This window comes from Lathyrus oleraceus, chromosome 6 (assembly GCF_024323335.1).
Source record: "Lathyrus oleraceus cultivar Zhongwan6 chromosome 6, CAAS_Psat_ZW6_1.0, whole genome shotgun sequence".
NCBI classification, from domain to species: Eukaryota; Viridiplantae; Streptophyta; class Magnoliopsida; order Fabales; family Fabaceae; genus Lathyrus; species Lathyrus oleraceus.
Window position 1 is genome coordinate 463,579,983 of NC_066584.1, and position 9,451 is coordinate 463,589,433.

The 9,451-nt window shown below is 39.1% G+C and overlaps 1 non-coding gene across 1 annotated transcript; it reads left to right on the forward strand.

The window, feature by feature from the left end:
- The first annotated feature begins 4,661 nt into the window (after window positions 1-4,661).
- Window positions 4,662-4,768, forward strand: LOC127099721 (small nucleolar RNA R71). Its single transcript, XR_007794196.1, has one exon. It is a non-coding gene; the product is annotated as a small nucleolar RNA R71 (small nucleolar RNA).
- Window positions 4,769-9,451: the final 4,683 nt, after the last annotated feature.

A 9,451-nucleotide genomic window follows, 5' to 3' on the forward strand; every position in this document is an offset into this window, starting at 1 on the left:
CCGTTCACGATAAACGGTTCAATGGATTTTCCTTTAATTTCCACCGCTCCACTGGGGAAAACACTAGTAATTTGAAAAGGACCCGACCATCTAGATCGTAGTTTTCCCGGGAATAACTTTAGCCTAGAGTTGAATAACAGGACTGTATCGCCTTGTTCGAAGATTTTCCTTGATATGCGCTTGTCATGCCATTGTTTTGTTCTTTCTTTGTAGATTCTGACATTCTCGTAAGCGTCTCGTCTGAGTTCCTCTAATTCGTTTATATCAAGGATTCGCTTTTCACCGGCGGCTTTATAGTTTAAATTTAGATTTTTAATAGCCCAGTAGGCCTTATGTTCCAATTCTACCGGGAGGTGGCAAGATTTTCCATAAATAAGCTTAAATGGGGTTGTCCCTATGGGAGTTTTGTAAGCAGTTCGATACGCCCATAAGGCTTCTGGTAATTTCAATGACCAGTCTTTCCTTGAGGTGGTGACTGCTTTTTCCAATATTTGTTTGATTTCTCTGTTAGACACTTCCACTTGCCCACTGGTTTGAGGATGGTAAGGTGTCGCTACTCTATGCCTTACGCCATACTTAAACAGTAGTTTTTCGAGTACCTTGGATATGAAATGCAATCCACCATCACTGACTACTATTCTCGGGATACCAAATCTTGGAAATATTATATTCTTAAAGAGTCTAGTTACTACTCGTGTGTCGTTCGTTGGAGAAGCTATAGCTTCAATCCATTTTGATACGTAGTCAACCGCTACGAGTATGTACTTGTTACCGAAAGAAGACGGAAAAGGTCCCATGAAGTCTATTCCCCACACGTCGAAAATCTCTACTTCCAAAATGCCCTTTTGTGGCATCTCGTCACGTCTAGATATGTTTCCTGTGCGTTGACATCTATCACATTTCTTGATAGCCGCATGCACATCCTTCCATATGTTTGGCCAATAAAAACCGGCTTGTAGGATTTTGGAATAGGTTTTGGATGTACTTGCATGTCCACCATAAGGAGTGGAGTGACAGTGTTGGATTATATTTTCTACCTCTTCTTCAGGTATACACCGACGGAAAATACCGTCGGGTCCTCTTTTGAAAAGTAAAGGTCATCCCAGTAATAGTGTTTTATGTCATAGAAGAATCGTTTCTTTTGCTGGTAGGATAAAGTAGGTGGAACTATTCCGGCAGCTAAATAATTGACGAGATCAGCGTACCATGGTGTAACACATATAGCTAAGGTGGTTTCTACCTGTTTATCAGCTTTATTTTCTTCCAAAGTAGCTATAAGTTTATCGTACGAGAAATCATCGTTGATCGATGTTGTTTCCGGTTCCAGGTTTTCAAGTCTAGAGAGGTGATCTGCTACTACGTTTTCAGTTCCTTTTTTATCTTTGATTTCCAAATCGAACTCTTGTAGCAACAGGATCCACCTTAGGAGTCTAGGTTTAGCATCCTTTTTTGTTAAGAGGTACTTGATAGCAGCGTGGTCGGTGTAAACGATTATTTTAGCTCCGACCAAGTAAGAATGAAACTTATCTAGTGCAAACACTACTGCTAATAGTTCTTTCTCGGTTGTGGCATAATTCATTTGTGCTTCATCTAGAGTTCTACTTGCGTAATATATGACGTGAAGCTTTTTATCCTTTCGTTGTCCTAAAACAGCGCCCACGGCGTAATCACTGGCATCACACATTATTTCGAATGGTTCGTTCCAATCTGGTGTTTGCATTATGGGCGCGGAGATCAATGCTTGTTTAAGCGTTTGGAATGCTTCTAAACATTTGTTGTCGAAGATGAATTCAGCATCTTTCATCAATAGTCCGGTCAAAGGTTTAGTTATTTTAGAGAAGTCTTTAATGAATCGTCGGTAAAAACCGGCACGTCCTAAGAAGCTTCGTACTTCTCTCACAGCTTTCGGAGGTTGAAGGTTTTCGATTACCTCTATTTTGGCTTTGTTTACTTCAATTCCTCTATTTGAGATGATATGTCCTAAAACAATTCCTTCTTGTACCATAAAGTGACATTTTTCCCAATTAAGTACTAGGTTTACTTTTACACATCGTTCGAGAACTTTTTCTAGGTTTTCAAGACATTCTTCAAAGCTTTGCCCGCATACGGAAAAGTCATCCATAAATACTTCCATGATATTTTCGAGAAAATCGGCGAATATTGCCATCATGCACCTTTGGAAGGTTACGGGAGCATTGCACAAGCCAAACGACATTCGTCTATAAGCGAAAGTGCCAAAAGGACACGTCAATGTTGTCTTTTCTTGGTCATCAGGATGAATTGGTATTTGAAAGAAGCCTGAGTAACCGTCTAGATAGCAGAAATGAGAATGTTTTGCTAATCGTTCTAACATCTGGTCAATGAATGGTAAAGGGAAATGATCTTTTCGGGTTGCTTTGTTTAGTTTCCTATAGTCAATGCACATTCTCCATCCCGATTCGATTCGTTTAGTTATAGTTTCCCCTTTTTCATTTTCAATAACTGTTATACCTCCTTTCTTCGGTACTACGTGTACAGGACTAACCCATTTGCTATCAGATATAGGATATATGATACCTGCCTCTAATAACTTGGTTACTTCCTTCTTCACTACCTCACTCAGGATCGGGTTCAGTCTCCTCTGATGTTCCCTAGAAGTTTTACAGTCTTCTTCTAGCATGATGCGGAACATACAAATAGAAGGACTTATTCCTTTAAGGTCGGTGATGTTGTATCCTAGTGCGGTTGGATATTTTCTTAAGATATGCAGGAGTTTTTCGGTTTTGAGTTTTCCTAGGTCTGCATTAACTATCACTGGTCGTTCAAGTTCTAAGTCTAGGAATTCATATCTCAGATTTTTGGGAAGTGTTTTCAGGTCTGGGGTTGGTTTCTTAAGGCATTGTGTAGGATCCGGTGTTATTGCTAAACATTGGTTTAGTTTGTCTTCTACAAGATAGTCAGACGATTTGTCCTTTTCTAACTCTGTTTCTTTTATGCATTCATCGATGATATCCATGAAGTAACATGTATCTTCTATTGCAGGTGCTTTCAAAAATTGGGAAAGAATGAACTCAATTTTCTCCTCTCCTACTTCGAAAGTGAGTCGTCCTCGTTTTACGTCTATGATCGCACCGGCAGTTGCTAAGAATGGTCTTCCCAATATAATGGGTGTAACTTCATCTTCTCTAATGTCCATAATTATAAAATCGGTTGGGATGTAGAATTGACCTATGCGCACGGGAACGTTTTCAAGAATTCCTACAGGATATCTAACAGAACAATCTGCTAGTTGCACAGACATTTTAGTTGGTCTTAATTCTCCCATTTCAAGTTTCTTGCATATGGATAAGGGTATAACACTAATACCGGCTCCTAAATCGCATAAGGCTTTATCTATGACAAATTTTCCTATGTGACAGGGTATAGAGAAACTACCTGGGTCTTTAAGTTTAGGAGGAATATTCTGGATTATAGCGCTACATTCAGCAGTGAGTATAACAGTTTCGCTATCTTCAAGTTTCCTTTTATTAGAAAGAATTTCTTTTAAGAACTTAGCATATGAGGGCATCTGCGTAATAGCTTCTGTAAATGGAATTGTGACGTTTAACTGTTTCAGTAGGTCAACAAATTTTTTAAATTGGCCCGCATCTTTGGTTTTAATAAGCCTTTGAGGGTAAGGGATAGGTGGTTTATAAGGTGGTGGAGGTACATAAGGTTCTTTCTTTTCTACGGTTTCCTTATTATTCTCTTCCTTTTCCTTAGGTGTACTTTCTTCCTCAATTGACTTCTTAGAGTTTTGGTTTTCATTTCTTGGATCTACTGGTCCTTCCACTTCCGTTCCACTTCTTAGTATGATTGCATGAGCGTGGCTTTTCGGGTTAGGTTGGGGCTGTCCAGGAAATGCACCAGTTGGGGCAGCAGTAGGCGCTTGTTGTTGAGCTACTTGTGATATTTGTGTTTCCAACATTTTGTTATGGGTAGCCAAGGCATCTACTTTACTTGCTAGTTGTTTGATTTGTTCGCTAGTGTGTATATTTTGGTTTAAGAAATCTTTATTGGTTTGCTGTTGAGAAGCTATGAAGTTCTCCATCATTATTTCCAAGTTGGATTTCCTAGGAACATTATTGTTAGGTGTAGATGGGGTCGGCTTTTGATATCCAGGAGGTATAGCTGGGGCTTGATTTGGAGCTTGTCCTGGTGCGTATAAAGCATTATTACTCTTATATGAAAAATTAGGATGATTCTTCCAGTTTGAGTTATAGGTGTGTGAGTAGGGATTTCCTTGAGCATAATTTACTTGTTCTGCTTGGATTCCGGTTAGGAGTTGACAATCAGCAGGAGTGTGACCTTGGATTCCACAGACTTCGCAATTTTGAGTTGCGGCAACCACGGTGGTTGGAGGTGATACATTCAAACTTTCAATTTTCTGGGCCAGGGCTTCCACTTTTGCATTAACATGATCAAGGCTACTTATCTCGTACATGCCACTTTTCGTTTGAGGTTTCTCTACCATTGCTCGGTCGCTTCCCCACTGATAATGGTTTTGGGCCATGCTTTCGATAAGTTGATAAGCATCGGCATAAGGTTTATCCATAAGTGCACCACCTGCTGCGGCGTCTATTGTTAACCTTGTGTTGTACAAGAGACCATTATAGAAGGTATGAATCACTAACCAGTCCTCTAAACCATGGTGTGGACAAAGTCTCATCATGTCTTTGTATCTTTCCCATGCTTCGAAAAGAGACTCGTTATCTTTCTGTTTAAATCCATTTATCTGGGCTCTCAACATAGCTGTTTTGCTTGGAGGAAAATATCGGGCAAGGAAGACTTTCTTCAACTCGTTCCATGTGGTAACTGAGTTGGAAGGAAGAGACTGAAGCCATCTTCTTGCTTTATCTCTTAACGAGAAAGGAAAAAGACGAAGTCGAATTGCCTCTGAAGTGACGCCATTAGCTTTAACAGTATCAGCGTATTGGACAAATACGGATAAATGAAGGTTTGGATCCTCGGTAGGATTTCCAGAGAATTGATTCTGTTGCACCGCCTGCAATAGAGAAGGTTTAAGTTCGAAGTTGTTTGCTTCGATTGCGGGTGGAGCAATACTCGAATGCGGCTCAACTTGCGATGGAGCGGCGTAATCTCGAAGAGCACGAGCTGGTTCTGTCATCTCGGATATTGGTGAAGGAAGAAGATTTTTGAGGTCAAGAATTTCGATAGGAGGGAGATTGTTTGCAGCACGATATTCCCGAATTCGTCGTAAGACTCGGAGATATAGTTCGATGTCGTTGATTCGTAAGTAAAACGGCTCGCCTTGTGAGCGAGTGTGTGGCATACAAATCAACGAAAGAAGAAGAAATAAAAATTGCCTTAGTCTCTACAGCGTAACAAAAGAGTTACGATATCGACTAAATAAAATCCCCGGCAACGGCGCCAAAAACTTGATCGCGACTTTATGAGTCGATTGGGGTACTAACTGCAAGTGCACAGTTCTATCGCGTAGTTTTAAAAGATATCGATCCCACAGGGACTTATGAATCGATATATCGTTCTCTAAGGTTACTTCGTAAAGCTAAGGCGGATGATATTTTGATTGTTTCGGGGGAAAAGTTAAAACTAAAATAAGATCTAAACTAAATATCAATTAAGCGGATATCGGTATGTAGTTCGTCGTAATTAGGGAATCAAATCTTCGTTGGTTTCTTGGTTTTAAAATAAATCTTTTCAGTAGACACTATTGATTAAAAGCCTTTTCTCAAACTCTCGCTCTGTTGAATAGACCATGACTTTAAATTAACGTAGCTGTCACTTATTAGTTAAGTCTAAAATCACCTTTTGAAAACAACAGAATCTATAGAAACTCTTTTTAAGGAAATAGTAATCGTTTAAACACCCTCGTCTCAAACTCTCGCTCTGTTGACTTAGATTATATAATTAAATTCAAATGCTTAACTCTCGTCCTCACATTTAACTTTTAAAAATACTTTTTGAAAAAGATTAGAATTTAAATAACTCTAAAAATTGCTTTCGCCCTGATCTAGAATTAATGTCCAATTTACACTGTCCAGTTAAAAACTCAAACTCTCGTTCTATTGATTTTAACTTCTTTAGTTTTTTACTCTCGTACAAAAACCTTGGTATTAAACCTGTAAATTGAGACCATAAAAAGAGTGATTTTATTTTTAAGCGTAATTAAATCAACTTAGTTTTGATTCCTTCATTCCGCTTACTTTACATACCGATACCTAAATAAATTAGCCGGACATGCTAAACAGATCTAAACAAGCATCATGCTTAAATAGAAACATCTCAGGCAAATAATGTAAATAAACAATAAAGTAGGGCATATATAAATTCAAACAATAATTAAAGAACCTGAGTAATTAATAGCAATCTTGAACACTCCACCACAGACCGGTTGGATTTGTTCTTGAATTCTTCAATCGGACAGGAAAATAAAAGTGAAGGAAAAAAAACCTAGGGTCTAACGTAAGGTTAGATCCGGTAAAAGATACACAATAGTTTCCGGTGTAGAAACTATTGTGTGAAAAATTAATTAAATGCTGAAAGATTGACTGAAAAAGAAAATAGAAATTGCAAAGAAAAATAAAAACTGTAAAAAATAATGCTGTAAAGTAAGCTTGCACGGCTGGAAGAGAAAAAAGCACGAAGAAGAAGTCGTCCAGGGTTTTGCTCCTTGGCTCTATTTATATTGTCCCAATTTGTAACGGTTTCCAAAACTCCTTCCGTAAAAGTGGTCTTCACGTTTCCCAGGTCAAGCGTAACAATAGGCTTCAACGTGCCTCTGTTGCGCTTCTGAAGCCAAAAATATAGGAGAATGGTGTGACGTCCGTCACACCATGTGTTACGCTCGTAACACAAGGCAGCAGGGCGTGACGCTCGTCACACCATGTGTGGCGCTCGTCACAGGCTCAACGCTAGTACTTTTGGGCTGGGCTTTGGTTTGGTGAAATTTGCTTCTCTTCATTTCTTTTTGCACCTCCTTTTCTTCCTTTTTCACTTGTGCTTCAAATAAGCTACCTGAGACAAATAAAAGGAAAAATACCAAGTAATATCGAATAAAATGAAATAAATTGAAGTGAATAATAATATAATTTAATTAAATCGAGTCCAAAAATGTGATATTATTTCATGTTATCACTCCTCACCCATTCATTCATAAATAAACATCGCATTCATGCATCATTTGCATCTCATAAGCAAAACCTTATATCACCTTCTGTTTCTACCCCACTAGCTGATTTCCCGACGTATGCTCAGAACTAGAAGCATGTCTCAAGCCACTGTGGAAGAACTCCAACAAGGCCAAGCTACATTGAAGGAAGAGATCAGCCAACTAAAGACTCAGATGAGCTTGGTTATGGAAATCCTGCAAACACTGTTGAAAAAGGAAGGAAATCCTACACCAACCTCCAGGATGGAAATGGTCTCCTCTATGCCTCTGTCCAGATCCACCTTACATCATGAGTCGCCTCAGGGATACCGTCCCCAACCCAAACTGCTGAGGTTTCTTAATCAACAGCCAGTGTTCGTTCCTCAGCTAGCTCTGGGGAACCAAATGCAGAATCAGAATTGGTACTCGAACCAAAGAAAAAACTCTTATGCTCAAAAAGTCCAGAGAAAATCAAAGAGGTCGAAAAACAGTTTGACCTGATTCCCATGTCGTATGGTCGAATTCTCCCTCTTTTGCTTAACAGGTCATTGGTGAAGTTAAGGGTACTAGGACCTCCTCTAACACCTCTTCCCTTGAACTACGACATGAATGCTAGGTGTGAGTTCCACTCAGGAGCACCCGGACACTCGATCGAGAGTTGTAAGGCCTTCAAATACAAGGTTCGGGAACTGATTAATTCAAAGGTTATCACGTTCACACCAAACGGACCGAATATACTAAGCAACCTCATGCTGCCACATGAAGGCACTTCTGCAATGCCACAACCAGTGCCAATGGATGAGGAACAAGAAGCTGAATAAGAGCCTCCTTGGGGACTATCATACATAAGTTCCTACAAGCATGATGACACCGGTCTTCGGTTGAAACAAGGCTAATCACGTCAGTAATTATGTTATCATTCATTTGTTTTCATGTGTAAATTTCTTGCTTGTCATTGTAATATTCACTCTTAAAAACTTGTTTTTGCAACAATGAAATGAATATGCATGTTTTAAGTCAATCCAATTGTGTTCACTCTTATCTTACTTTTGTTAAAAAAACAAAACTTAGAAGGAGAATGATGAATATAAGGTACAATAGCTCATTGCATGTATGCTTTTGAATAAACACCTTGCTGATGATGTAAGGCATTGCTTCAAATCCCCAAACACTAGAGGTATAAGGATGATAATCCCTAGTCAACCCCTTTGAGCCTAGAAGTAGGAGTTTTCTTCAAAGCAAAAAACCTCACATCTTAAACCCGGGGCAGGGTAATCTTCAGCTAATTTGACCACGCGTTCAATTCTTAAAATACAAAGTAGGGAGTGTCCCATTTGAGAATCAACCATATTCTAGGGAGTGTCTTGTCTAAAGGACAACCACAACATTTCTCTCACGAAAGGTCGAAATCACAAATCCAGTGGTTGTCCCTCGCCAACAAAAAAAGTGAGACAGTCACAAATCCTTTCAAACCAAATAAACAAATATCACATTATTTGTTCCATAAAAAAACTCTAAAAGAGAGAGAGAGAGAGAAGAAGCCCACTAAGTCAAAACTTGAAAGTAAGTGGCTTATGCAAATATTAGGGTATCCCGATGGACTGTAAGCAAAAAAAAATAGTCCAGGCAAAATTAGGGAAGTCGAAAAACAAAACAAAAAACAGAAGAGGAATCAAAAAACAAAAAAATCCTCAGCAAGAACAAAGTCGTGTGACTGCAAACACAAAAAAATAGGAAGGCAAGTGACTGTCACTCCCAAAACCTTGTGGGCTCTCTTACTACCACTCCCATCATTCTAAGAGACGAACGTCTGTGTCAAACTAGTTGAACGTAGGACTGAAGGGTATCAAGAAGAATGGGCAGGCTAGATAAATTTTTGAGCCATAAATCCTTTGTTTCTTAAACCGTGAACCATCCCACGTTACAACCCTCAAAAGACCTAATTGAAGCAAGGTCCATTTCGAAAGCATATTGCACTAGAGCTTGTGTCGAAACTGACTCCTTTTTGTTTTGCTAAGTATCAATATGACTTTTGTAACTAGTGATCCATTCACTATATATCATCTTTTCAATGGACAAACTTGGATTTCTAAAAACTACCATAAACATAACATTAGCATAAATAGTTTTACTTGTGAATGAGCATTGATATCAAGAGCATTTTCACAATGAACATGACTTGAGAAGTTTTGGTCACCCAAAAGAGGCAAATTTCCTGAAGACTCCGATGAGCAAAGGTCATCCCCTTAGATTGATCTCACCAAGGAGGGCAAGGTATATGAGAACTCCGTTGAGCAAGCC